Below are 26,157 nucleotides of genomic sequence, written 5' to 3'. Positions count from 1 at the left end.
AAGTTAGCGACACAGATACCAATCCAGATACAAGACGCATTTGGCGCCTCTGGATTAGACCGGAGCAGATACAAGACGCATTTGGCGCCTCTGGATTAGACCGGAGCATAACCTCCCCACATCATTACCATAACAAACCACCAAGTAACACAATAAAGTATATTAAAAGCAGTAAAAGGGAAGCACAAAGTCACATATGAAGATAGCAATTCCAGCAGAAACTGAAATGCCAGGAGAACTTGGAATGAGATATTTAATTTCTGAAAAACATCTGCCGACAAAGACTACTATATACATAGAGAAACTATCTGTCATGCCTGATGATGAAAGAAAAGCTTCCTGGAGTACTTTCAGGCCAAAAGAATTCATGACCACTAAACCAGATCTACAGAAGATACTTGAAGGATTCCTTTGAACTGAAGTGAAAGATAAATACACCCTGAAGCCATAGGAAAGAATAAGCCATGCTACAATAACAGCTGAGCCAGAGAGTAGTGGGAAAGTACCAAACACTACAAAATCAACTGAATGGCCAGGTGTGATGGCACATGCCTTTAATCCCGGCACTCGGGAGGCAGAGGCAGGTGGATTGCTGTGAGTTTGAGGCCAGCCTGGTCTACAAAGTGAGTCCAGGACAGCCAAGGCTACACAAGGAGACCCTGTCTCAAAAAAAAAAAAAACCTAAAAAAAAAAAAAAATCAACTGAATGGCAGGAATTAACACAACTTTCAGTAATAAGTCCAAAGTCTCTAATCAAAATAGACAGACTAGCAGGCTGGATTGCAGAACAGTACACATTTGTTGTCTCCAGGAGCAGAGGAAACCTTAAGGTGAGAAGTGGAAAGAGCTATTTTAAGTGCTGCAACTAGGAAACAAGCAGGTGTGAGTGTTTCAATATCTGACAAAATAGACTTCAAAACACAGCTAAGCAGATGCTGATTAAGGTAGAACAATCTCTCAAGAGCATATTACAACCCTAAACACATATGCACCAAACACGGTGGGTGTACCCAATTTTATAAAACAAATATTATTAGATGTTAAGTCACACACTAACCTCAGGATACCAGTAAATGACTTCAATACCTCACGCTTACCAATTGACAAGTCATCCCAATACAAAACAGAGAAACAGCTGAATTAAATAACATCATTGATGATATTGACAGAATCTACGGGATAGTCCATAAAACCCTGAAGAATACACAGTCACCTCAGTAGCCCAGAGGACTTTCTCTGAAATCGATCATATAATAGAACAGAAAGCAAATCTTAACAAATATGAGAAAATTGAAATTATTTCTTGTACACCATATGATTACAGTGAAATAAAACTACAAATCAACAAAGAGAAAGCCTAGAAACACACAGACCCATGGAGATTAAACAACACACTACTGAATGACAAGTGGGTCATTGAAGGAACCAAGGAAGAAATGGTTAAAATTCTAAGATCATTTGATGAAAACAAAAATACAACATACTCAATTCAAGACTCTGAGACACAATGAAACCAGTCCTAAGAAGGAACTTTATAGCTGGTAAATGTTTACAATAAGTTCAGAGATAGATCAAATAAACAACTTAAATATGAACATTAGGGCCTTGGGAAAAGTAAAAACAAGCTAAACTCAGTCATTAGACAGAAATACATAATTAAGATTAGGTCAGAAGGTTTTGTTTTGTTTTGTTGTTTTGGTTTGGTTTGGTTTGGCTTGGTTTTTTAAGACAGGGTTTCTCTGTGTAGTCTTGGCTGTCCTGGACTCGCTTTATAGACCAGGCTGTCCTTGAACTCAGAGTGACCTGCCTGCCTCTGCCTCACGAGTGCTGGGATTAAAGTCATGCACCACCATACCTGTCGCTGAAATAGAAATTTTAAAAAATTACATCAATGATACAAAAGTAAAGTTTTTAAAAAGATAAACATGATAAAGACAAAAATTAATCAAAAGAAAAAAAAGGATACAAATTAATGAAATAGATGAAAAGGTGCCATTATGACAGAAACCAATGAAATTATAAAACCACTAATACACACTGTAAAAATACACATCTCATTAAGTTGGAAAAAATCTAAAAGAAATGTATGAATTTACAGATGTATAGATTTTACAAAGCTAAGCAAATAAGAGGGAAGTCACTTCAACATATTTACAAGACTGAAGCAGGAATATAAGATCTTCAGACTAAAAATGCCCAGATCCAGATGGATTCACTGCCAAATTCTATCAAACCTTCAGTGAAGAACTAACACCAGTCCTTTTCAAATTATTACATAAAATAAGAAAAGATGAAACATTACCAAATTCCTTTTAGAAAGACAGTTTTACCCTAGCAAAACCCTAGAACAGCACAACAACAAAAAAGAAAATTATAGACCGATCTCCCTGAACATAAAAAAAAAAAAAATTCTCAATAAAAACTTGCAAACTGAATTCAAGAACACAGCAAAGGGTTGAAGAGACAGCTCGGCGGCGGCTAAGAGAATACTGTTGCTCTTGCAGAGGACGTGGGTTCAGACCCTAGCACGCACGCCATGGCTCACAACCAGCCATAACTCCAGTTCCAGGGAACCTGATGCCCTCTTCTGACCTTTGCAGGGAACAGCCACACACACGGTGCCCATATATACATACAGGAAAGCACTCATACATGTAAAATAAAATAAACAAATCGAAAAAAATAAATGTAACGATGCAGGAATTCTCCAATACATACAAATCAATAAATGTAATACATCACATAAATGGACTCAAGGTCAAAAACTACATGATCCCCTCCACAGATGCTGGGGTGAGAGGAAAGCCCTTTGGGAAAAAACTACTACCCTGTCATGATACGTTCTCTGAAGAGATTGGGAATATAAGGGATCAATGGAGACATATGAAAGGCTGTGACAAACCTACAGAAAACATCGTGTTAAATGAAGAGCATCTTAGAACATTTCAATGGCACCCATATATCCACTCAACCGATGTTGTTATAGAGACCAACCCAGCCCTTACCAATGAATGTATAGCATTTTGAATCTGTCCGTTGTACCCAGGCAGTACTGTCCTTTCTAGCTCAAGTAGTGCATCCAGCTATTTCTCTGTGCAGTTCAGCCAAATTTTTCCCTCAAGTATTAATAGCATACACATTAAGGAAGGATTCATGTCTCCTCGGGGGACTGATCCCTTTATCGTTGTGTGATGCCCCTCCTTCTCCCTGATAATTGTTTTTGTTTCAACGTCTATTCTGTCTGAAATTAATATTCATTCGCCAGCTTTCTTTTGATTCATGTTTCCATGAATTTTAACCATCTCTTACTCTCAGAAATTACTAATTAGCATCGGTATATTTATCTCAAGTTTTAACTGTGTATTTATTTTATAAATGTAGCCGTTCACTTAAGGCAATAACAAAACTGTTCTGCTCTGCACTGCACACTTTGTTGGCTTCTGCAATGTAATCATCAGAGTCATTCTGCATTCTGCAGTAGGCAGAATAATGATCCTCCCAAGATGTCTATATCCTGCATCCCAGTGCCTGAGCATCTTTCCTTCCACAGCAAAAGGAACTTAACAGACACGATTAAGTTGAAGACTTTGAATTGGGGACATTATCCTGGGTTATCAAATCACATTTATCCTTATAAGTAGTGAACCCTCCCAGGGATGGTCAGAGGGAGGTGTGAATACAGAAGAATTGCCAGAGACACACACACCACTGCTAGCACTGAAGATGATGGAAAAGAGCTACAAACCAAGAAACACAAGGAGCTAGAAAACTCAAGGAAAGACATCTCATCTTAGCTCTATTGATCATGATTTTTATCTCAATGAGACCAATGTCAGATTTCTAACATGAAGAACTGTAGAATAAAAAAAATGGAATTGGTTACGGATACTAAGTTTATAGTTATATGTTTTAGCAACCATAGAAAACAAATACAGCCATCATTTCTGCCTTATTGACTTTAGATGATGTTCTGTCACCAACAATAATGAGCCCACATTGTTGCAACTTGGAATTACTTTTCCTCTGTTATAATTATTTTCTCTCACAGGTTAAATTGCTCTGATAACTTAGCCTAAAATGTGATAATTATAAATTTGCAAGAAAAGTGGATGGTATATAATAAGCACCCCCGCCCCAAAATTTTTAGATTATTATTTTTTCCCTAGGGGTAGAATAGCACAAATGAGATAATCAACTCAAAAGTTGCAAATGCTTTTTTGTTATTTGATGTATAGTTTGTATCAAAGAGACACAACAAATCGGTGCTGATTTTTACTTTAAAAGTTATGGAAGTTATAAACAATGACAATAAATGCATATGTAAGAAAGGCTTACAATTAAAGCTAGTGTCATGACTTGAGATCCTCAGAATGCCTGGAGTAGAATGGCTGGGAATGTTTTACTCCATCTGTAAATGTCTGTAAAATCATCCAAGTCATGGAATAACATGAATTAAAAACAAAACCCTGCAGAGTGGGACATGTGAAAGGCTTAAAAGTTTTCCAGAACACCAGTACAATTTGGGGAAGACTGAGAGAGGCTCTGTGTGTGTGTGTGTGTGTGTGTGTGTGTGTGTGTGTGTGTGTGTGTGTGTGTGTGTGTGTGTGTGTAAAACTCCCATCCATGTTTTGGGCTAGATGTTGTGTTTTACATCACATCTCATCACAGCTTATAGAGTCAAATCACCATGGAGTGAGGATGAGTGTGACGGTACTTGCCTGTAATCCCAGCACTAGAGATCTGAGGCTGGAGAATTTGTAGTTTGAAGCTACCATGGGCTACAAAGTAAGTTTCCAGGACAGCTTGAACACTATAGTGAAACCTGCTGAAAAAGAGGAAGAAGGAGAGAAAAGAAAGGGAGGGAGGGAAGGAGTGAAAAGAGGAGGAGAAGGGGGAGGAGAGGAGGAAGAAAGAAGAAAAGGAATGAAGGAAGAAAGGGAGGGAGGGAGGAGGAAGATTATGGAGCTGAAACTGAACGTCAACATTATTGATTTTCTTCTTTGTGCATAGAACTGACTTTCCATAATCAGTTCAAATACGTTCTCTGAAGTGACACACATTGATCGTCAACCTTCTGTTGACAACAATATGTGAAGCTGAATCACCAAGAGACTCAGTCGTTGACAAAGCTTAGAAATCTTGCAATATTTTTTCAGGATACAGTTTTAATTTGAGAACCAAAGACATCAAAGTGATGAACCCCTAATCATCCCCAAAATATTGGGGGAGAGAGTTTTAGGTATGGCTTTTCAGAATTCTCTCTGTCTCTCTCTGTCTCTGTCTCTGTCTCTGTCTCTGTCTGTCTGCCTGCCTGCCTGTCTGTCTGTCTGTCTGTCTGTCGCTCTCTCTCTCTCTCTCTCTCTCTCTGTCTCTCTCTCTCTCTCTCTGTCTCTCTCTCTCTGTCTCTCTCTCTCTCTCTCTCTGTCTCTCTCTCTCTCTCTCTCCTCCATTTCTTTCCTCACTTCCTCCTTTCTTTCTTTGATAGATCTCACTGTGTAATTCTGACTGGCCTGGAACTTGTTATAAAGATAGGGTCGCCTCAGATTCACAGAGACCCACCTATCTCTTGCCTCCAGAAAAACTGGTGTTACAGTGTTGACAGAATTTCCAAGAAGTTCATGTAAATGAACTTGATTAAAGTTTCTGGGTTGTCCAAATTGACATCCTGCCTATGGATGCTCTGAAGAGCCCCAAACATGTTCAGTCCCCAACATCCCTGCCCCCCACCCCAAGTGAGTAAGAATGACTATAATCACACAGTTTGGGGTTTATTCTACCCTGCAAAACACCAATAATGTTGTGAGTATTATTTACACCTGTAAGGTAGGTCCTAACCGTATCTGTGCTTTCAGGCTTCCATTTCCCACAGTGACTGAGTGGAAGAGCCTCTTGTTGGGTCCAAGCTGTTTAACTGCAGGGCCTGTCCCCTTAGCTTTGATTTCACAATCATCCCGTTCAGTCACTGGAAAAGTATTAATCATCCTCAGACGAACATTATACCAAAGCCCTGTTCATCCCCACCAGCTAAGCAACCATAGCATCTTCCACAAGAGCTCCTGAGTTTTATGAAATGCCTCATTCTTGCTCCAGGCATAAACACTGGGGAGGAAGTTGGTTAAGAAGGAAGGGGGCCTTCTCTCAGCTGCAGAACTGATTAATTTACAATTAGCAAAGGCAAAAAGGTCCCTTTCTGAAACTTATGCTTGGGGCCCTACCCAGAGAACTTAGTCATTGAATTCTGTCTCTTTGGAAGGGAAAGACAATCCAGCACTAGACAAGAACAAGTTTTTACAACAGACCTTCTCTCCATGGCCAGACAGAGATGTTCTCTGGTGTGGAATGGCAGCATGAAACCTCCGAGACTTCTTAGTTATGGAAATCAATAAACATACTGAGAAATGAGTGTTGAAAGAACAGTACAGCGAACAGCTGTAGCTCCACCACCCACACTCAACACCCATGTACACAGTGCTTAGACATTAGCATGGGTTTCCCTTGCATGATGATAGCTATTAACCTATTGTGACTTCATGGTCCTTCATTCTTAAATAATAGTACACGACCCTTGGAAGATGAAAATTCCTTTAGCAGAGTGCAACAGTGTGCATTTGTAATTCCAACACTCGGGATGCTAAGGAAAAAGGCAGCCTGAACTTCATAGCAAGACCCTATTACATAAAAATGAAAACAAAAGCAAAAAACAGTCCTTTTATATAATCACATGTCATTAACATATCACGATGTACCTAAGGAAAGAAACGGTTTCCTAATGTCATATAATATTTGGTCCAAATCCTCATCCATGCATATTATTTTCATGACTGATTTTCTTTTTCAGTTTCAAGAATTCAACACACGGTCTTATACTAGTTAGGCAATGCCTTTATCACTGAGTTACAATTCTGTCCACATGATGAAAACATTTATTTTAAAAAGATACACTTAGGCTTGTGTTGAAAGATTATTAATATTTAATATTGATTTATAATCTTAGCCTAATCAGTGGTTACTCCTTATTCAGCTGTATACACAAATAACCACACACAGAGACTAGAATATATTTAATTAGCCTGTTGCACAATGCTGTGCAATAAATACTCCATCCTATACCCCCAAGCCAGTACAGCTTCCTCAAATTCAGATTTCCCAAATTATACTTGCTTTTTATTCATATCCTAGGTCTTGTTCATTTCTCCTAGTGTTTCCAGGTCCCCTCAACATGCCTCCATCGTCCAGTTCCTGCTCTTTTGCTTCCCCTCACTGGACCAGAATATACTATCCAATTCTCTGTCCTGCTCATCATTGGCTAATTTGCTTTTATTGGTAATACAGAGAACAAATGGTCACATGTTTACCCAAACTTGAGACAGGAAATACTTAGACTAAACATCACAATGCAATATCTGGATTGAAACCAGAGAGTCAGGTAGAGAAAGTAGCATTTTCATGAACAAGAATAAACTGTACAGAATCCACAAGAACATTATGTCAACACTGCCCCCTTTAAGTCCAATAAAATACTCCTTTTATTTCAATAATAAGCTAATATATAATAATAATTATGGAACTGTTACAAAAACTATTTGGTAAGATTTATATTTGCAATGCCCAGTCCATATGTATTTTGCAATTTAGGAGAAAATATTATCTATCCTATTTATGATAGTCTAAATTTTTGTAGCTAAATTATTTTCTATCAACCTATTAACCTAAAACATCTATCTAGACTTTAAAAACATGTTAATTCCTAAGCAATTAATCTTAATTGTAAAACTAAACTATCTGGTTTTCAACCCCATCAGAGTCTTGAGAAGGAATAAAATTAATTACTTGAGTAAACAGGAAATGCAGGTTAGCAACTTCCAAAATGAAAAAATGACAAAGGCAGTTTGCTGCCTGATCAGTCACCCCAAAACTCTATAACATTGGAACATCATCCTCAGCCTTCTGGCCCAGTATATCTGACAGACATATTTGTGAAGCAAGGAACTGTTAAAGACTTGCTTACCCTGTCTTGGCAGTTTGGCCATCAACTCAGCCTGCATTCAAACTTACCCATTTTAGGCAGAATTCTGTCTGTGGTAGAAGTGAGGACATTTTTTCCAGTGGCTTGTTTGCCACATTTGAAGCCATCTCCATTAGGAGGTTCTTTGATGCTCATCATCCTCTTTGAGGTAGGCTGGGGATGCTTCCAGGAACTGACATGTCTCAATGTCAAAGAATCCTTAAAGTAATAAAAACATCTTTAAATGCCATTTTCTGTAGGTCTCTGAGGTTTTTGAAGACATTATCTACTCACTTTTATATAATCTATCTATAGAATTCATATCTATCTCTTAAACCTAGAGTGTACATTCCTGTGTTAAATTAGATTAGCGTTTGACATAACCATGAATCTGATTGACTAACCCTAAATTTGAACTCTCTACCAATGTATCAAAATAAACTTATTTTTGCATTAATATAAAGAATTCTACACCAATTAACTAAAAATAACCTTATTTGCAAATAATAATTAAAGCCTTAAGTTGAGGAGTATATTCAACAATTTACCTTTTGTTCTATCATCCCTACATATTTCCTATATTCCCCCTTTTTTCTTTTCAACCTCTATCTCCATACCTAAGAAAGAAAGATAGGGAAAAGAAAACAAAAAGAAAGAAATGCCTGAGTCTAACCTTGTTTTCTCTCTGAATAAGACCATTAATAATTTATAACCAACTCCCAATGACAAAATCCATAGCCCAAGAGAACAACCAAAAAATCTACCCAAGCCTCCGTAAGGTATATCGGCCATTGTTCTCTTTTTAATGGCTGTTTCTTGCTGATTTTGGATGAACAATGTCTTTATGGGCGGCCAAATAAAATTGGGAAAAATGGTTAAGCAAGTTAGCAATAACACTTGTGGTCCAGTCTCTCTCTCTCCTCTCTCTCTCTCTCTCTCTCTCTCTCTCTCTCTCTCTCTCTCTCTCTCTCTCTCTCTCTCTCTCTCTCGTGTGTGTGTGTGTGTGTGTGTGTATTTTTGGGGGGCTTTTTTTGTTTTGGGGGTTGGTTTTTTTTGGTTTTGTTTTGTTTTTTTGTTTGTTTTTGTTTTTCAAGACAGGATTTTTCTGTAGCCCTGGCTATCCCTGACTATCCTGGATTCACTTTGTAGTCCAGGCTGGCCTCGAACTCACAGCAATACACCTGCCTCTGCCTTCCGAGTGCTGAGATTAAGGGCGTGCACCACCACCGCCTGGCTCCAGTCTCTAAATATTGAGAAATTTTAGATTTAATAGAAGTCCTGTTTTGAACAGTCTGAAATTCTGGCACAGTTGAGATCAGCAGTTTTCTTCAAATCTGTCCTGGGAGCAGACTCTGATGAGGAACAGTAACCGAACCAGTTGAGGCTGGTACATGTAGGAACATGTGTCAGCATTTCAGTATTCTGGAGGATGAATCCTGTCAGGTCTGATCCAGCGTCACCAGTGTCCAGTTCTTTTGTTTTGAATATATTTTTTTCCTCACAAGCATTGTTCAGTCCTCAAATTATACTTGTATGAGATATGCAGGTTGCACAGATCAATTAAGGATGGTTTTCTGCTCTTTGTATGAGCAGAAGAAAGAACATTTCTATTTAGGTTTGTTTTATTTTGACCCTCCTCAAAGAGGATGTAAAATATTACCATTACCAAAGAACATACAATCATTATCTTATTGAAATCAAAACAAGCTCGTATAGATCTAAATGTCTTCCTCTGGGCTCTATGACATCTGTTGTTTTATACCAAGCTGCTACCTGTCTCCCCAGAGAACACCTCCTGCTTAAAGAGACAAGCCAGTTGCCGTGAGCAATAGAAAAGGCATTATTATTTAAATAAACTTTATATAAATCTTAGTTCCTGATATCACCTTCACCATAAGACATTTTGTTTTACACAGCCCACAGAATCAGCTAAGCAGGGCACATGGGGGCTCACAGAGACTGAAGTGGAAATCTCAGAGCCTGCATGGGTCTGAGCTAGGTCTGTGGTGATATAGGATGGTGCTCTTGTGAGACTCCCAACAGTGGGAGTCGGGGTATCTCTCATTCTTTTGCCTGTGTTTGGGACCCTTTTCTCCCCCTGGGTTGCCTTGGAGAGCCTTGATATGAGGACTTGTGCCTAGCTTTATTGTAACTTGTTATGCCATGTTTTGTTGAAAAGGTCTGTTGTTTTCTGAAGGGCGGAGGAGTGGATATAGAGAAGAGATGAGTTGAGTTGGGGGAACTTAGAGAAGACGGAGGAGAGGCTTCAGTCAGAATGTAATACATGAGAGAAGAATTTAAAAATAACATTTTTGTTTTATTTATTTATTTATTAGCTTGAGTCTCGAAAAGATGAAGAAAGCAAAAAAGAAAGCAGTTTTTGCCCAAAAGATTACTAGGTTTGACGCTCTTGGAATTTTCTAATAGTCAAACTGTTATAATCTAGGCCCCAGCACTTCATTTTGGCTCTTGGGAGATTAACCAGCCACTTGAATGCTGATTTAGTGCTTAAAAGACTAAAGACTTTAAAAGTCATGGGCTGGTAGCTTGCAGAGTTTTAAAAAGAAATCTTCCATACTAGAAGGCCAGAAAGTGCAGTTGCATATATTTATTAAAAGGGCAAGGTTTGTGGTCATCCCAAACAACTTCTCCAGCCCCCAAAGTAAGATGATGCCTTCAAATTAAAATTGCAGTAGCCACCTTCTGGTCTGTCCACAAGAATGTTATCAGATAGCCTGATCATTTTAATGTGAGTCCATATGTCCCAAGTCCTGTTGGTGCAGAATGGACAGAAGTAATAAAGTTTGTTATTGGACAGGAAATTTGATTCGCAAACAACATAGAGGGAAATATTTGTTAATGGTGTTGAAGCTACAGATCGCTTTCATGTAACAACAGAAAAATCTGTTGTTGTCGCTGTAGATGCTGCAGGAAACCTACTTAAAATATCATTAAGGAGCCATCTCACATCACAGAGGCCAAAGAGAAAGACTTAGCATTAATTCTCAGAACAAAATCAGTCCGAGCTACAATCCATTAGCACATTAGGCAAGGCAGGGCCCTCCCTGTTAGTTGTTCCTACCTCCAGAGGCCAAGGCCTTCCCGAAGCCTCCCTCCTGCCACTAGCAGGCCCCCAACCCCTTTGCACCTGGACCCTGGTTTTGTGTGTGTGTGTGTGTGTTATGAAGAGGGGCTATTTGCCATGGACAGAGGAGGACTTTCATGACTTCAAACATGGACACTAGATCAAGTTTTTATCTTCCTTCATAATCCTGTCTTTGATGTCACCAGGCTGAAACCTCTCAGCATAAAAGGCGAGAGCTGTGAAAAGAGGCCCAGTTAATTTATACGTTTAAGTGCTGCTGCCCCAATTCGCCTGGGTAGCATTTTCATTGTCTTCTGCTTTGCATCCTAAAGGCAGGCTTACACCAGGCAATTATGAATGGCCCCTCTGAACAAATAATTGAGATTCACAAGTTGCGGGGTATGGGTAGACAATGTCTGGTTTGGAGGTGTGAGGTCAGATGTATTCCCTCGGGCATTATTAAAGTTGCAGGCTCTTCTCACAGAATCGGTATTTGTCTTACATTAGTTTTAATGGCAACTAATCAGGTAAAGGGCATGTGCAGTCTCCCTGAGTGATCTCAGGGAGCAGTTCTCACAAAGCAGTCAGGGAGGCTGGGCTCCTTTGATATGTGCAAACGGCAAATTCTCCATAAGACATGGAGTGCCAACAAGGACACCCAATTTCAAAATTACAAATGGAAAATGGGTTTGTTTTTGTGGTAGGAAGGATCTACTGAGATTTAAAAAAAAAAAAAAATCCTAAAGCTTTTTTGTTGTTGTTGTTTTTGTTTTTGTTTTTTAATCTCAGAGTTCATTTCCTTTTCTTCCACATAGAGGATAATGTCATCTGCATAGGAGACCCTGGTAAATGTTTGAGTGCAAGCATATTTGCACATGTGCATTCATACCCACACCCCCTTAGCTTACTAATTACGAACTAATTACTCCAAGCCAAATTCTGCCCTCTGCCAAATTAGTTAACGTGTGGTGTGTTCTCCAAGGAAAAGATTTGGGCTGTCTTCTCGAAGAGCAGTTAGGATCTGCATTAATGGGGCTCGTAACCACTGAGCCACCTCTCTAGGCCCCTTCACTTCGGCTTTCATGTCATGTTCATGTACGTGATTTTATGTATCTATGTAAAATCTATGGGCCACAAATGAGAGAAAACATAAGTCTTTCTGAAACTTGCTTGATTTACTTAATTTGATCATCTCCAGCTACACCCATTTTTCTGTAAATTATATAATTTCATTAAAACTTATTGTTATTAAAACATACATACATATATAAAGAGAAAGGCACATATAGATAAGGAGAAAGCAAGAGACACACATACACATACAGATACGCACAGACACAGAGGGAGAATAGGAGAAAGAGGGGATTATTTCTCGGTCCATTCGTCTCTCACTGGACACTTGGGCTGGCTAAAAAAAAAAAAAAAACACTTAGCTACTGTGAGTAAAACTGTAATAAACACTGATGTGCAAGTATCTCTGTGATGTGCTGTTGGCTTGGAGTCTTTCAGATAAATATCCGGGTTCTATAGCTAGATCCCATGGCCATTCTAGTCTTAATTTGTTCCTTGTTTTGTTTTGATGAACTTCCATTCTGATGTCCAGAATGGCTGAGCTAGTTTACTTTCCCACTAGCAGTGTGTTGTGGTCCCTTCTCTCAAAGCCCGCACTAGAATTCGCTATTAGCTGTTGTGTCAATGAGTGATAGTCTGATTGGGACAACATGAAATCTCAGTGTAATTTGGTTCGCATTTTCTGATGGCTTGTGAGGTTGAACTTTTAAAAATATGTTTATTGGTCATTTATACTTCATCTTTTGAGAACCATCAATCCATTTTATTAAATTTGTTGTTGTTGTGATGGTGATGATCATGATTTTTTTTTTATTAGTTGTTTTTTCCCAGACAGGGTATTATAATGTAGCCCTGGCTAGCCAGGAACCCTCTAGGTGAACCAGGCTGGCCTTGAACTCTCAGAAATCCACTTGTTTCTGCCTCTCAAAGTTGCAATTAAAAGCATAGGACACACCACACGCATCTTTCCATTCTAGTATTAATTCTCTGTCAGCTAGGGAAGATTTTTCTCCCATCTATAGGCTGTCTTTTTCACCCAGTGAACTGTTCCCTTGGCTGTATAGAAACTCTTTAATCTCACAAGGTCCCATTTGTCATCTATTGACCTCGTTTCTTAAGGAGCCCTATTCAGAAACTTTTTGCCTGTGCTTTCTGAATGAGCCTGGATGATTCCTTTGTTTTTTTTTTTCTTGTAATTTCACAATGTCTGGCCTTAAATGTAAGTTTTTGGCTGACTTTCAGTTGATTTTGGTAACCAACAGAAGGCAGGGGTTGAATTTCATTCTGTATGCAGACAGTTTTCCTAGCATTGCTGGTTGAAGAGACTCTCCATTCAGTTGGCTGTAAGTGCCTAGGATCATTTCTGAGGTTTCCTTTTTGTCCTTTGGGCTATGTGCCTATTTTGTGTCAATAATGTGCTGCTGCCATTATTGTAGCTTTTATAGTTTATTTTGATTTCAAATCAAATCATGTGATGGTTTCATCCAGCTTTGTTCTACTTAGTTGAGACCATTTGGGTTATTAGAAATCTTTTGTGGTTTCATATAAAGTTTTATCCATTTCTGTAAAGAATGGCCTTTTTTTTTTTTTTTTTTTTTACTTTTATTGAATGTCTGATTTACATGTCATGCACCAAAATCAGCCTCCTCCCCCTAGTAAAATAAAACAAATAGACAAACAAAAAATCTTGTCACAGAAGCTGTAGTGTATCACACAGTATATCCTTTTGTCCAGATATGTTTACTTTCAAATGTTCATTGCTATGAGTCATGAGTCTGGTTGGAGGCCTACACTATCATTACCAGATCCTCACTGGGACTGCTGTCAGATATCCCGTTGTTGCTGTGTGTCAAGGAGATTCTTAATCTTTGAATCTGTAGGTCTGGTCCCATCATGTGCTCCAGTGGGTCATACATGAGGTAGATATTGGGGTGAGGTTCACTCAGAGCCCTGGATCAGGGCCCACACCCTTGTCCTCAGGGCAGGTCCTGCTCTCTCACTTCCATGTCATGAAAGCAGAGCCAGCTCTCCTGCTCACGTGTCCTCAGGGTGGGGCCCACTCTCTCACTCCTGTGTCTTCAGGGCAGGGCCAGCTCTCTCACTCCTGTGTCCTCAGGGCAGGGCCAGCTCTCCAACTCCTGTGTCCTCAGGGCAGGGCCAGCTCTCCAACTCCTGTGTCCTCAAGACAAGGCAAGCTCTCAGGCTCCCATGTCCCCAGGGCTGGCTCACTTGCCCCTGTGTCCTAAGGGTCAGCTCTCCTGTTGTTGTGTCCTCAGGGTCAGCTCTGCTGCTTCCATGTCCTCAGGGTCAGCTCTCCTGTTCCCATTCAATTGGCCAAACTGTTGTTGGCCGTCAAGGCCTAGATGGCCTCCTACTCCTGTGGGTACTGGATCTTGTGGGCCATCAAGCAGGTGGCAAGTGGAAGCCCCTTAAAGTCTTCATTGAGTAGCTCACAGAAACCGTTGATGTTGGCCCAGCTCAGCTTCTTGCCCCAGGGAAATTGGCTCTGTTGATTCGAGCCTCCCAAGTCTCTGGTTCCATTGTGTGCTCTGGTTCCATCGCGTGCTCCATCCACCATGGGCCCCCCTATGCTGCTCCTAGTATCTACCTCTACAAGATCCAGCTTTTGGCACTGAGGATGACCCCGGCTATGAGAGGAGGTCCAAGCCGCCTGTGGTGTGGGTGGTACAGTCCTCACTCGGGTGCGACTCAAACAGCACCCCCCTCCTTGAACACCGTCTTCTTGGCCTGCACTGTGCACTACAGCAGCGCAGAGTCCCTGGGAGCTCACCTGAGCGTGGTCCCATAGTCCTGCAGTGGGAGGACATGGATGATCCACATGACAGGATTTCTATCTTTCTGGGAAACACCAATATTGTGTTTTGGAGCTCTCAGTATGATCCTTTGGTAGCTGTGCAATCACTGCTGCTCCGCAGATCAGACACAGTTTGCGATTGATGCCATCTTGGATAATTTTGGCTTGGGTATTTCTAATACATTGGGCTAAGTGTTTCCTCCCAATCAAGCTGCTCTCAGGGGTGAACATTTCTGTGTATCTCTGGATCACAATCATCCTCCTCAGTTTGCATTAAGGACCTCATCTTTCGAACCCCTTGGACCTGCGCCCGCCATGCGGACCTGCCAAGAATTGCCTCCTTTTGTTGATAAAGGTTGTATATGAACAATATTGTTGATTCTTATTCATGAATGCAGGATATCTTTCCATTTATTTAGAACACTATTTCTTTCATCATTATTCTGAATATTTATTATAGAGAATTTCACCTACTTTATTAAATTTATTCCTAAGTGGATTGTGTGTGTATTTGTTCAAAATGAAATTGTGCTCCACGATCCTCACTACTAGGGGTCTTGGCTAGAGTCACCCCCATATCCTTCCAGGAGCTTACCCTGTCATAAGTCTCCACCTTGTCTCAGAAATGTCTCTCCCATGGACTCTCTTCTCTCTGCAAGCCTTCTATCCTTCCACCCATCCTCCTTTCCCCACATCTGATCCCTACCTTCATTTTCCTCAGCTATCCTATCCTGTTCCTTCTCTTCAACCATTTCCACTGTCTATTCTATTTTCCCTACTGTGTGAGACTCAAACATCCTCCCTTGGGCCCATCTTGTTACTTAACTTCTTTGGGTCTATGAATTATACTTTGGTTAGCCTGTATTATATGGCTAATATCTGTATCTTTCTGGGTCTGGGTTACCTTACTCAGGATGATCTTTTCTAGTTCCATCCATTTGCCTATAAATTTCATGGTTTCTGTGTTTTTAATAGATGAGTAGTTTTCCATTGTGTAAACGTACCCTTTAACTAGACAGGACTCCTAGTGGAAGGAAGAGAACTCCAATTCATTCATAAAATGTTGACCCAAAATTTACCCTGCCTACAAGATGTGCAGGAATAAAGAAAGATCAAAGATTGAGGGAATATCTAACTAATGTCTGGCCCAACCTGAGGCCCACACCAAGAGAGAGAGCCAACTCCTGACACTGTTAATGACACTCTACAATGCTTGCATACAGGAGCATAGCATAGTTGTCCTCTGAGAGTCTCCACCCAGCAGTGGATTGAAACAGATGCTGAGACTCACAGTCAAACATTAGGAAGAGGACAGAGAGCCTTGTGGAAGAGTAGAGGGAAGGATAGAAGGACCTGGAGTGGACAGGAGCTCCACAGGAGAAGACCAGCAGAGCCAACTAACCTGGGCTGGGGGAGGGGAGTGGGGGGAAGAACTTTGGGGAATTGGAAGCACCAACCAAGGTCCATGCATGAAAGGAACCTAGGCCCCCTACACAGATGTAGCCACTGGGCATTGTGGTCTTCATGTGGGTTCCCTAGTAAGGGGAGTGGGGGCTATCCCTGGCAAGAACTCTGTTGCATGCTTTCTGATCACCTCCCCCTGGTGGGATTGTCTTCACAGGCCACCGAGGAAAAGGATACATTCAGTCCTGATGTGACTTGATATGGTGGGCTTCCCTTTTATGAAGAGTAGGAAAATTGAGAGGGGGAAGGGGGGAGGGAGCATGGGACTCAAGAGGAGAAGAGGGAGGGATCTATGATTAGGATGTAAAGTGAATAAATTAATAAATTATTTTTTTTAAAAGGGATGGTTGTTTTGATTTCTTTTTCAGAAATCTGGTTATTAACACATATTAACAATATTGAGAGGTTTTCTCTTTAGAAAGAGTCGATACTTGTTTCTATATCTTAGAATCTTTCTATTTTTGAAATTATTTATTGTTTTGTTTATAGTGTTTTTATTTATTCTTTGAGAATTTCATACAATGTATTTTGATCATATTCTTTGCCCTTCCCCAACTTCTTCCAAATCCTCCTCACTTGCCTATACCTACCCAACTTCATGTTCTTTTTCTCTCTTAAAACAAAGTAACACTCATGCATGCGTGCATGCACATACACACACATGCATGCATACACACACATGCACACATGCACACACACACACATGCACACATCCGTGGAAGCATGCATGCATGCACACATGAATGTGAAATCCAATTTGTGTTGAACAATACTCCTCAGCTTGGGCCCTGCCCCTGGGTCTAGTTGATATATCCAATCTCACTCTATTGGAGAACACTAATTTTCCCTCTCCCAGAAGCTACCAATTACAAGTAGCTTCTTGGGCCAGGGTGGGACTTTGTGCCCAACTCTCTTCCTCTGCTGAGATTTTTGTCTGCTTGAGCTTGTGCCAGTCTTCTTCATGTTGTCACCGTCTCTGTGAATTTGTATGTGCATTTGCCTGTTGTGTCTGAAAAAGAATGTTTTCTTAGAATCATCCATCGCCTCTTATAGTCTTTCTGCTCAATTTCCCCGCATAGATCCCCAGGTCTTGAGGAAAGAGACAGAGTAGAGACAGCCCATTGAGGGCTCAGGGCTCTAGTCCCTCTCTCTGCATGCTGTCCAGTTATGGATCTCTCTGTTCTTTGCCACCCACTGCAAGAAGAAACTTCTCTGATGTGGGTTTAACAATGTATTGATCTGACATTGTGATTGGAATTCTGATTTAAACTTCAAGCTACTGCGTTTAGTGTTTTTGAGACAGGGTCTCATCATATGTTCCAGGCCAGCCTTAAACTCAAAAATCCTCCTGCCTTACTAATCTAATTGCTGTTATCACAGACTTGCAACCACCATGCTATCAAAGGAACTTCTTGAGATATGTATGACCATATATCTCATAACATATGGCACATATACTCAAGTTATCCAAACATAAAAAAGAAAAGTGTGAGAAGCAAATTGGTTGATGCATTCCTAAAATATTTTCATGTTTAGAATTCATCTTTTAATAACTGTTTATCAAAGATTCAATATCTGATTCATGAAATCACAGAATTAAAACAAGATGTAATATTATTACAATAAAATTTTATTCAAGTTTTATAGAGTAAAGAAAATTTATAATACTTTTAATTTCAAAAGAAATTTTACCCACTTCAAGTTGGGGTTTTTGTTTATTTGTTTGTTGTTTTTGTAAACAATCCTTTTTCATTTAAAAACCATAAAATGGATTGGACCATCTTTGTAAGTCTCCAACATTAATGTGCAAATAAATGGCCCCTAGGTGCCTCTGTATAGTGTTACAAAACCTACATCCTTTTCACCTCCTTTATAGTCCCTTTTATGGCTATTAATTTTTAATTCTAGAGACAGAGTCACTAGACATAGTCCTTATTTCTTGTCCTCTAGTGGGAGATAAATGTGATTTAGATGCTGTTTTATGTGTGCTTGAGGGTGATGGCTGACTGTATTTATTCCCCAAGAGACAAATTACTGGCTTCCACAACCCTTTCTTTGCTGATCATAAAACAAATATTAAACAATGGCAATAATCTATGAGCCTCCTAGAGTGCTCCAATTTTTAATTAAGTGATTGCTGATAAAATGTGACCCAATGCAGTTTGTATAGAGAACTCAACATGGTGAACCTTTGTGTTGATCAGACCTACTGCTAGGCCCCGTGAGACCTAGTGCACACACAGAATCCCAACTCTTATTTCTTGAGCCACTGTACAACTTGTAGACTTCTGGTATGAGAGCACAGTAACCTCCCAGGTTGAGTTCTTCATAAACTGAATTTCAGATTCCCATGTAGGGCTGATTATTGACCCTCAAAAAACTTTTTTTAAAAAATCCAAAAAAACCCAACACATCTCTATCACACTTAATAGTTTGTATTAACAGCAATCTGATGTCAAGTTTGCAAGGAAATGATAAACTTTTGAAGCCTGCAACTCTCCCAGTGTGTCTGGTAATGAATGGACAGAAAAAAGGGACAAGTCTTAAAGTGCAAGTCTCCAGGATGATGTCAATCCACTACAAGCAAAAGTGTCTTAATCAATGCTTGTTTAAAGAAAGACAGTTGACTCAGTGCTGCCTGACCAATCCCCCACAGACTCTCAGCATTTGAGGGAAAGGGTATAGAATCCTCTGATGTCTAGTTTTTCATGTATACATTTTAGATTTTTTTTAAAAAGAGAACTTTTTTTAGGGATCTCCCTTCTCAAATCCTTACAACATGTAATTCCTTCAAAAACGTGTTTTTGTTTGTTGTTTACTCTGTTCTGTAATGAAAATGTTCAGAGACATTAGCACATAGTTAAGAAGTAAGGTGAAGCTGGCTGGTGCCACCTAACTGCTCCTGACCACCACAATGCAAATGTTCCCCTTCTCCTTATAGCATTAGCCAGACTGAGCGGCGAACATGCATTAGAGGCAGAACTCCTAGGACAGGCGGAAGTTAACACTGCAAAAATTCATCAAAATTGAGTTTATAAATCATTGATTCGTTGACTTCAAGCATTCTTAGCGGCAGCACACTTTTTGAAATCCCAGCATCCAGGAAGTGGAAACAGATGAATATTTGTGATTTCTAGGACAGCCTGGTCAACATAACAAGGTCCAGACTAGCCAAGGCTACAGAGTGAGACCCCATCTTGAAACTAAAATGGTCATACTGGACATCAGTCACATCTTCTGTAGACCTGTGGTTTTCAAATTTCAGTATCCACTCAAACTACTAAAAACCTCATGCTTGCTAAAAGTGCAGGCCTGATGTGCAGTTCAAGATTCTGCAGGTTCACCTGGTTCCTCGGTAGGGTTGGGAGCTTGGTAGCCCTGCTGGCTCTCGGTAACACTGGGAAATGTGTCAATGCTTCTGTGGATGGAACACACATTATTTATTGGATCACAGCACAGAGTTGTAAATGCTGCTGCTGATGTCATCCAAGTTTTTCCTTTGGTGATAAATATATCCTCTGGGAATGCTCGCAGCCAACAAAGAGGACTGTAAACTGAATGACGGGATGAAACAAGCAGAGGGGAGACTGGTCCTAGAAGGATCTGCTATGTCTCTTCTCCTGGCTGTCACCCTTGATAAATGGCTCTATGCAGAAAGGTTGGTCTCAATTGTAGTGATGACTTGCAATTAAACCCTCTATGCATTCTCAGCCCTGCTGCTCATTAGCACACTGTTCATAATGTATACCATAACCACATAATACAGGGCTTATCAACGTGGGGCCAGATATTTATTTTGGTAGATGGTACAAACACTGGAGTCTAGCTCTCTAAATAGGGAATTTAATTTCATATCATAAAGCTTGCATTTTGGCTCTGTAACAGCAACTTGAGACAAAACAGGGATACATAGCACAAGTTAAAATGAAATGTATAGAAACATATCATTTTCTCTAAATCATCTATCTGCACACCATGTTCCCCATTCCTTTATTCGTCTATTCATTCAACAGCATTCAATGAGTCTCTACAATACGTCAGATTATTATTTGGGTTGTAGGTAACACAGTGAAGAAAACACATACTCCCTCCTGCCCTGGTTATATGGGCAGTCTAGAACTCAGCACACAGAGATAATTAAGGAAACAACAACAGCAAAGAAAAGGCTAAGAAAGGATGAAGGGAGAGTGTGAGAGATGCTTCCTGTGGAGACGGTAGGTGATGCTGAGCACACAGGGCAGGCAAAGACAGTGGGAGTGGATGATCAGGTGTGTGGTTAAAGAAGCAGAAAGAGAAGAATCAGAAACTGAAATACTTTGGCCCAGAGCAGGTATCTGGCCACCACTTTATGACAAGCTCTTGTATACAGCTTACACTGGCCTCAAACTCACAATGTTCCTGTCTCAGCCTCCTGAAAGCTGGGGTCACAAGCATGTGTCACCTCAGACCACTTCAGAGTCCCACTTTAATAAGGATTTTATATAAGTACTAAAGACCAAAGAAGTAGAATATACTGGATGCTATTCTTAATTTTCAACTTGTAGCCAGAGTGGTTCAGGAGCAGCCTAGGAAAATAGAAAAAACTTTTAAAAACCAGTCTACCCCAGTTGACTTACTCAGTGTTCTACTGCTATGAAGAGACACTATGGCCACAGCAACTCTTAGAAAAGAAGGCATTTAATTGGGGCTTATAGTTTCAGAGCTTTAGTCTGTTTTCATCATGGTGGAGAGCATGGTATATCTCAGAATTCTATATCTGGAATTCATAGGCAACAAAATGAGAAAGAGCCACTGGGCCAGGCTTGGGCTTTTGAAAGCCCCAAAGGCCACTTCCAGGTTGACACACTTCCTCCAACAAGGCCACATCTCCTAATCCCTCCCAAGTAGTACCACTCTCTAATGGCTAAGCATTTAAATATATGAGCCTATGGGGGCCATTCTCATTCAAATCACCATGCCAACCAGGTACAAAAGGCGAAACCATGGCCCATCACAACCTCATCAGCAAAGACTGAACAGGAGGCTATAACCAAGCACTTGACCATGATGTCAAAGGAGGCCAGACGGGCTTCTGAAGCTTTATTCACAACAGCTGGTAATAAGACCTTCCCTCTCTACCTCTGCAGTGTCCATGGAGACCACACTCGGAGCCTGGACCTGGAGCTCACACTGCAATAATAAGGAGACCGTTTTGTCTCCAGGGGTACTGTCACAAGACACCGTTGAAAAGTCAAGTTCTGACGCTGTCCAGCAATAATACAATGGTGCCAGTAGAAAGCGCAAGAGGAGGCCGAACTTGTACTCCCGCTCAGTGGAAACAAGAAAGCCTTCCAACTCAATGTCAACACTGGAGAATTGTGATTCTTCCTCACATGGCCTTATACCCTTCCAGTGCCCCAGAGTTATGCTGAACAGAGGCAGCCATCTAAAACAGGGAGTTTAAAGGAGACCCAGAGTCTTGTAACATCATGAGATAATATCCAAGTCTCAGCTGAAAATCACTCCTCCTGCCAAGGACCAGGAGGATTTCAAAAAGTATAAAAAGACCATTAAAAGGTGCCAACAGATCCAGAACCCCACATGTTGAAACATGAAAAAGCAGAAAGCTGCTGGGTGTGGTGGCACATGCCTTTGATCTCAATACTTTGGAAGCAGAGGCAAGGAGATCTCTATGACTTTGAGGCCAGCCTGGTCTACTAGTGAGTTCTGGGCTAGCCAGGGCTATACAGTGAGACCATATCACTAAAAATAAAACCAGAACACTCCATCAGAGAAATAGATGAGGCAAAGAAGAATCATATAGAAATTTTAGCAATGAAAACACTGTTGCTGAAAGGGAAAATTCAGCAAATGAATTCCATACTAGGAAGGAGTAAACAGAGGTACATGGGAATGGGGAAGGTATCTGTCAGTGAGTGGCAGAATAATAAACATAGTAACAGAAAGTACTCTAGTGAACAGCCAGAAACTAGACTAAAATACCTGAACAGACTCTAGAACAAAAATTTTAAATCATGCAATCCTTTTTCCCCGTAGTTTTTGAGCCAAGATCTCACCATATAGAATTGGCCGATGGAGCTTGCTATGTAGTTTGAGGCTGGCCTCAAACTCATAGAGATCCACCTGATTTCCCCTTCTGAGGGTTGCAATTAAAGGAATGCATCCTCGTCCGGGCTAGATTTTTGTTAGAAAGGAAGTGGGAAGAGCTGAAAAGGAAACTGAACAAGTAATAGCTGTAGAGGTCACATATTCAGCATAAGGCATGGGCAGGGGAGATGGCCCAGGCAGGAATGTATTTGCCACGCAAGCATGAGGACCCAAGTTCATCGCCCAGAGGCCATGTCAGAAAGCCTGGTGTACTCCTGTGACCCTAGAAGTGGGGAAATAGAGTTGGTCCCTGACATTTCTGACCAGCCAGCCTCCCAGATCAACAAGCTCCAGATTTGGTGAGAGACGCATCATCCCTTAAAAATAACTAAAGTGGAGAGCATTTGATTTTGTTTTTGTTTTTGTTTTTGTTTCTCATTAGAAACTATGCAGACCATTGGTGATTCTCAGTGATAAAGAGAAACAATTATTGATATAGAAATCTACAAGATATTTTCAAATGAAGGAAAACTAGGAAAGTTTACTATAAACAGACATATTGTAAAAGAATGGCTGACCAATGGAGCAAACAAATCCTGGAGGAGGAGGCGGATGTTGCAGAGACTGATGCACCAACCAAGGTCCATGTGTGGTGAGGACCTGGACCCTCTCTGCTCAGATATAGTACATAGGCAGCACAGTCTCCTTGTGGGTCCCATAACATGGGGAGTAGGGACTACTTCTGACATGGACTCTGGTCCCCAGACATTGATCTCTTCTCCCTGGCAGGGTGGCCTTGTCAGGCCACAGAGGAAGAGGATGCAGGCAATCCAGATGAGACATGATAGGCTGAGGTCAGATGTTAGGGGAGGGAGGGCTCCCCTTCCTGAGGACCAAGAGAGGGAGGAAGGAAGGAAGAAGAGGGAGGGAGAGGGTTACAATTGGGATGTAAAGTGAACAAATGTTAAAAAAAAAAAAGAAAATTTCCTAAACAACAAAATAAACTAGGAAATTTGTAATACCAGTAAGGAAAAAGAGAATGGTAAGAGTTGGAGAGATAGTTCAGCAGTTAAGAGCACTCACTGCTCTTTCAGAGGAGCCCAGTTCAATTCCCAGCACCCACATGGCAGTTCACAACTGTCTGTAACTCCAGTTACAGAGGCTTTGACACCCTCACACAGACATACATTCAAGCAAAAACATCAATGCACATAAAAATAAATCTTAAAAAAGAAAATGGTAAGATTTTTCTTAATTATAATTGAGACAAATTATATAATATGGTTTAATAAAGCACCACATTGTGTAAATAGAATAGTCAAAACAAGATTATTTTGGGGTGAACAGAAGTTAAAAGAAAAAAAATTTCCATATTTTACTCAAATTGACCAAGTGACACTGCCAGTGGATGCAATGTTTTATGATCATAAACAATACATAAGGAAACCATTAAAAATCTGTACAGATGGGGGAAAAGTAGTAGCTCAGCACTTAAGAACATTTCCTGCTCTTCCTGAGGACTCAAGTTCAGTTCCCAGCACTCATGTCAGACACCCCACAACCACTTGTAACTCCAGTTTCAGGGGATCTGATGTCCATTTCCAGCCTCCTCAAACTGCGCTCACATGGCATATGCTCACACAAATATACATACACTCATATGCCATGGACCATCTCAGTCAGGTATAGGTCCTTGGAAACAGGAGTTCTGAAAGTGTCAGTGGACAAAGATAGGCAAAGTGACAAATAGACAAACCCAGAGGTAGTGTTTGAATCTGAGTGTATTTTACAAGCAAGCAAGCTAGGTTTATATACATATTTTTTTTGGAACAGAGAGTTATCAAGAAATAACTACTTTGAAAGAGATTTATAGTAGTCCTGTAATTGTTAACAATAGTGAATTTGTACTATTAATATCTCACCCAAAATAATCCCCAGATGGCTGACCTGAGAATTTTACCAAATGTTTAAAGAATTCACAGTTCTACACAATCTTTTCCTAAAATAGGAGGGACTACTTGCTAACTCATTTCATGAAACTTAGCATTATCTTGCCAAAGACAGTCCAAAAAGTATCAAACAATATTCTTCAAGATTATAGATACAAGACCATTGTAAAGCTATCAAAAGACCATGAGTATAGCTCAGGGTTAGGTCTTTGTCTTATACTCACAAGCCATGAGTTTGCTACCTAGTAATTCAACACACACACACACACACAGACACACACACACTCCACCTTATTTGAGAAGATTGATGCAACACGAGCAAGGAAGTTTTCTTTCCAGATCTTTATGTCTATAAAACACAAGCATATGTATGATTATTGTATCAATAATCAATTGAAAAAATGCAGTTCTTGTACTCCTAGCATTTGGAAAGCTAAAACAGAGCAAATGAGAGTTGAGTGTCAACCTGGCTAAATACTCAATTTTAGGTCATTCTTTGCTATATACCATGAAGCCATCTTAAAAATTAATAACTACATGATAGATATAGATAGATAGATAGATAGATAGATAGATAGATATAGATAGAGATTCTTAAAATAGAAAATACTCTGTGACTACAAAATCATTACTTCCTTTAAATAATAATTTTAATAATTGTTTGAGAAGTTCATACACACATACAATGTATTTCAATCATGTTAACCCTCTACTGCATAGACACTTATTCTTTGCACTTTGACTAGTTGTGAGTTTCTGTATTAAGAACCATCCACTGCATAAAGAAACATCTAGGATGAGGTCTAAACTCTGAACTAATATATGAGAATAAGGATATGAATTTAGAGGGTAGCATTAAACTCTGTCCACCTTAAATCCAAGCAGAAAACGGTTTCTTACCTGATAATATTAATACCGTCATTGCACCAAGGGCAAATCTTCCCATACCAGCCTGTTTTAATTGATGGGCTTCACAGCTGGGATAGCCTCCTCCCCACCTCACCACTGCCTGAGCAGCCAACAGAATCATTTCCTGTAAGTACATGAAAACTGGCCAGCAGGTAGAAGCTTCCTGATGAGTAACTGAATTTATCCATGATCTATGACCAATTTGAACGGCATTTCCGAGGCAAGATCCTACCATCAAGTACTGGCAGACAGCCGAGAGCAATGGCAACCTCCTGTACTGTCTTAGAGGTCTCCACAATGCCTCTAACCACCAGCTTGAGGAGAAGTATCCCACATCTGTCACTAGGCTCTTTACTTGAAAAGTCTAAAATTTCTGTGAGAAGCACTGTAATAATGTGAATATCGACCACTTGGTCCCAGGTTAGTAGAACTGTCTGGGAAGAACTGGAAGGTGTGGCGTGTTGGCGGAGGTAGATCACTGGAAGGGGGACTTTGAGTTTTCAAAAGATGTAGGCAGTTCATTCTCTTCCTCGTAGTTGTGGGTCAAGATCTGAATCCTTAGCTGTTACTTCACTGCACCATAATGGCCTTTAGCCATCTGAAACTGGCCCAAAACAAAACAAACAAACAAAAACCCAAAAAGGTGCTTGTTTTATAAGTTGACTTGGTCATGGGGTTTTATCAGAGCAATAGCAAAGTGACAAAGATAAGCATTATCTCCTCTTTTATATGAATATATATATATATATATATATATATATATATATATATA

Source organism: Acomys russatus, chromosome 5 (assembly GCF_903995435.1).
Source record: "Acomys russatus chromosome 5, mAcoRus1.1, whole genome shotgun sequence".
Taxonomy (NCBI): Eukaryota; Metazoa; Chordata; class Mammalia; order Rodentia; family Muridae; genus Acomys; species Acomys russatus.
Note: the sequence above shows the minus strand (reverse complement) of the source record.